Source organism: Crocodylus porosus, unplaced genomic scaffold (genome assembly GCF_001723895.1).
Source record: "Crocodylus porosus isolate Cpor-Errol unplaced genomic scaffold, CroPor_comp1, whole genome shotgun sequence".
NCBI classification, from domain to species: domain Eukaryota; kingdom Metazoa; phylum Chordata; order Crocodylia; family Crocodylidae; genus Crocodylus; species Crocodylus porosus.
In genome coordinates this window covers 45,579,427-45,584,280 of record NW_017728907.1, presented here as the reverse complement: position 1 = coordinate 45,584,280, position 4,854 = coordinate 45,579,427, and positions in this window count along the sequence as shown.

The following is a 4,854-nucleotide window of genomic DNA, read 5'->3' as shown; positions in this document are numbered from 1 at the left end:
CCCTGCTCAGACCCAGTCGCTCTCCCTTCAGCCTCCGCTCTCTGCCGCCTGGAGACCGGGCACCACAGCCCTAGGTCTGAGCCAGGACACGGCAGCTCTCATGTTCGTATGAGATCCCCCAAGCAGCAAATGCTCCAGGACAAGCACCTGGGAACCCAGCCTGAGCTCGCTTGCCTGTCACACGAGGCATTTACAGAGTCACAGAAGGGACACTGCAAGATCTTCGGGTCCAGCCCCCTGCTCTGCTGGATGGAAGACGAACGCCCTTTCTGGCAGGGGCCGGGGAAAGCTCTTCCTTGGGACTCCCCCAGGAAGGAGCCTTATTTGGCCTCCCTCTCCTGAGAGGACCCCCTGCAGCCATATTCCCTCCCCTGCCCCAGCGTGGGCCTCCAGCCGCTAATCAGAGAACCAGCTCGTTAACTGGGCAGCAGGGGAAGAAGAGGGCATGGGCCCAAGCAGGGCAGCAGCCGCGACCAGGAGGGCAGCAGGATCGGCTGGGCAGCCAGCCCAGTGCGGGGCTATTTTTGTGCCCAACAACACTGCCCCTGTAACCCTAGACCAGGTAAACAGCCCTGTGGCAGGCAGGCCGGCCGGCCGGCCCCCGGCTCAGGGCAGCAGGTTCGCCGGGGCCTGCCGTGCAGCGCACGAGGCCTGGGGTGGCCCCGTTCCCCCGCGCCGCGCACGGCCCCGCTCCCGCCGGGGGCAGCGAGCGATGCCAGGCACCAGGGTGCCGGCTCGGAGCCTGGGGCGCTCTGCCCTGGCACAGCTGCCACGAACGGGGAAGCAGCAGCAGCAGCAGCTGCCAGGGCCTGGCATCCCCAGAGCCCGCACCCCCGCTCGGCTCCACCGAGCCCTTCCCGCAAGCCAGGAAATAGCAACCGGTCTCCCGGCAGCGCCGAGTAACCAGCCTGGGGGAGACGAGGGCCCTGCCGGCTCCCCCGAGACCCGCAGCAGCAAAGTGCGAGGGGGCAGAGGAGCAGCGAAACACGTGGCGTTGCGCGTGGAGCCCGTGACAGGGCTCTGGGCCTGCACCTGCGTGCTGCGGCCTGGCGCCCCCGGGAATCCAGGAGCTATGACCAGGCTCTGCCATGACTTCTGAGCCCAGCCGGCCATGACCCGTCGCAGGGCCCCGCGACCACAAAGGGCACCAGGCCCAAAGCAGGGCACTGCAAGCTGGCAGGGGCGACGGCACTACCACATCCAGCTCCCCCCTGCTGGGGACCCTCCCAGTGCGCCACAGCACAGGGATCTGCCCCCACAGTCAGCCGTGCCACTGGCCCCTGCTTGCTGACCCTACATCCTGGCAGGCGCCCTGGGGCAGCCCTGCATGCGCAGCAGCGTGGCGGCACCGTGACCCATCCTCGCCTCAATGCCGAGTCTGTCCCACAGCCCCAGCACACCGCGCGCTCGCCCCGGGAGACACGGCCCCAGACTCTTTTGGGGTGGGGGCCGGCAGGGCGGAAGACAGCAGTGGTCTGGCCCGAGGAAGGGAACTGCAGCAACACCAGCTGGGAGGGAGAAGTGTGCGGCTACGGCGCCTCCGCAGAGCTGGAGCGGGGCCCTGGCTTGGAGGCGCGGGGAGGCACACGCTGGTCTGGCTTGGTCTGCCTGCCCCCATGCCCTGGCCCAACCAGGCTCCCATGAACAACCCCCATGAGCCCCAAGGGGCAGGAACGGGCGGGCAGAGGCTTCCAGCCACCACGGCCAGGGGAGAAGCTGCGAGCCCCAGCGCTGGGCTGCCCGGGGGTGGGGGATCAGCTGGGAAGGGAAGCACAGCGGGACTCTGAAATGTCCCCAGGGAACCCCGCACCCTTCCAGCCCGGCCCCACCACCTCCCACCCACCCAAGCTACACCCCTCTAGGGCCAGAGCAGCCGCTCTCACAACGCGCTGGGAAAGAGCCCACAGCTCGGGGAGCCGCCTGGGCAGGGGGCAGGCACAGCCAGGGTCTCCAGGGAGGGCCCCCAAGCGCACTGGCCCTCTCCTGATTTTGGGGGGTGGGGGGGTACAATGGGTGGCCAGCCACGACCAGCACAGGGGCTGAGGGGGGCCAAGCTTCCAGTGGGGCTCAGTGCATCTCTCTGCTCACCCCCCAGATGGGAGCACAGGATCCTCCGGCTGCCCTGTCTCGGCACCGCCACCTGGGGCCTCCGCGGCGGGCGTCTGTCTGCACAGAGGCCTCCCCCGTGCCCACTGGAGAGCGGCACGTGATGACTTGCAGTCACTGTGAGCTAGGCCTGCTCCTTCTGCCTGCTCCAGGAGACTGGATCCAGGACTCCAGCAGGACAGACCCGAGGCTCCCCAGAAACAGGCGGGTCACCACCAGCCCTGTGGCCGCAGCAGCGCCCAGCAAGAGCCATGCTCCCGGAGCAGCCCCGAGCCCTGCAGGAGCCCTGAACTGCCGGGCTCCACTGCCCGACCCCAGCCCAGCTCCCCGGAGCTGCATAGCCCGTGCGGATGCCCAGCCTGGGCAGCAACTCGGTATGTGGTACTCTGCTCTCTTCCCTCCCTGTGACTGAGGACCTGCCACCTTGACCCCCACCCGAGCCCAGCACGGCGCCCAGCGGGAAAGGGCCATGACAGCCGGGCAGGCCTGCGGGGGGCTGGAGGGGGGGAGGCCGAGCCTCCTGGGGGGCAGGCACAGAGGCTGGACCCAGAGCGGCCCGGAGAGCTCTGCTCCAGCGCAGCCCCTTGCGCCCGCGCATGCCGGGCTAGGCACCACCCCGGTGCCACCGACCTTCTCACCGGCCAACATTTGCTTTATTGTTGGTGCACACAAAGGCACTGTCTGTGCATGCCCTTGGGGGGGGGGGTGTTCAGAAGCATAATGATCCAGCAGCTCAGTACACGTGCAGATGGGGCTGCAGTGTGATGGGCCCCGTAGTGCCCACAGGACCCCCAGGACAGATACGAAAATCCCCCCTCCCGCTGAGGCGGCGGGTGCTGGAGCCAGGACACAGGTCGGAGGCTCCTGACCACGGTACTGGCTGACCCTAGGAGGTGCCTACCCCACACAGAGGCATAAGCAAGAGTGAGGCATGTGCCAGGAGATCCCATCTCCAGCGAGGGCAGGCTGGTGAGAGCCCCCTGGGACCCAGCTCTCCAAGGCGCCGCCAGACATTCAAAGCTCCCGACCCACCGAAACCATCTTGTCCTGAACCCCGGCTGCTGGCAGGGGACTTCTTTGCTCCTGGCTCTCCTCTGCCACCCCAACCCTAGCTCTGAGTCCAGGCGGCACTGCTCCCACAAACAGCCGGGGCACAAAATGGGCAGGGCTGCCTGCTTCACCACCGCCCTGAACCCGACTGCAGCAGGAGAGCCCCTGTGGGGGCAGGGACACCCGGGCGGCAGGGTCGGGGAGCTGTGCCCCCACCGGCGATGCCCCACAAGCTCTGCACCGCTGCAGGGCTGGGAACAGTCCGTCCCCGCCCAGCAAAGGCTCAGCTCTGCAGGCCCTGGGACCTTGGGCTGCTGCTTGTCCAGGGGCGAGACCCCAAGGAGACCCTGCTGCCCCCCCTTGGTACCCAGAACGGCCCGGAAAAAGCCGGTATCCAGCTCACCCCGCTCCCGCCACCTGCTCAGCGGCAACACAACAGATGATCTACTCGGGTCCCTTCCGACCCTAGAAACTGAAACCATGAAACACCGGCGAGAGCCGACCTTCTGACCCTGCTGCCTGCTCCCCACCACACCCCCCCGGCCCGAGCTGCTGCTCTGCTGTCTGCTCCCCATCCTGTGTCTCACTGCTCAAGCTGCGCTCCGCTTCCTGCTCCCCACCCTGTGCTCTGCTGTCCGATCTGCCGCTCTGCTCCCTGCCGCACCCCTGATCTGCGGCGTGCCGCACTAAGGCCGCCGGTGGCACTTGCAGTGGCTGTACCACGGTCCGGCCTCCCCCAGTTGATGTTGTGTTGAAATGAGCTGGCCTCAGGCTGCAGGAGCGAATCGGTCCCACCTCCTGGCTCTGCAAGCAGGCAACACGGCCAGCAGCTGGGGCCCATCTTGCTCATTACCCACTGCCAGTGTGAGCCACGCGGGGCCTAGCTGCATTTCCAACCAGCTGCCGGGCAATTAGTCCAGCCCGTTCCAAAACAAGGGCCAGGGCAGCTCTGGAGAAGATGCACAAGACCTGAAACTGGTGGGCTCCTCCCGACCCGACGCCCCCCCAGCCGCCTGCACCAGGCTTGCAGCAGCATGAACTGTTTGCAGAGCCAGAGCAGCACCCAGGAGCAGCCTGGGCTTGGCGCTCCCACAGGCAAACGGCTCTGCATGTCGCACGGTGAGCATTTCCCCTGCCCCCAGCACGGGCACCGCCTGCGACCCTTCCAGCACGTCCCTGCTAGACCTGCCCCTCGCGCTACCTCCTCCTGGCCGCGTGGTCCTGGCCCTCGCACATGCCCGGCAGCGAGGCGGCCACCGCCTGCCGCGGTCTCGTGCCCCGCTGGCTTCCCCCGCGGCGCAGGGGGCGCGGGCAAACAGCAACCTCTCCTCCAGCACCCCAAACGCAGCACAGCGTCAAGAGAAGTTGCGCTTAAAAAACAGGAGCGCGTCTCCAACTCGCCGCTCATGTCCAGGCTCCGTGGGCTCCCCGGCCAGCCCAGAGGGAGGCGGGAGCGAGGACACACGGGGTCTGCCCCCGCGCGCAGCGGGCCCCTGCGCGAGCCCACACCGGGGAGCGCCTGCCCGCTCCGCAGGGGCCACGAGCGCCAACCCCCGCTCGCGACCCGCAGGGACGAGGGCCCCCGCGTCGCTCCCTGCCCAGGCGCGCGCCGCACGGAGACCCTGGAGAAGGGGCCGCGCGCTCGGGACACGCCAGCGTCACGGGACCCTCGTCACGGCCAGGCCCAGGGGACCACGG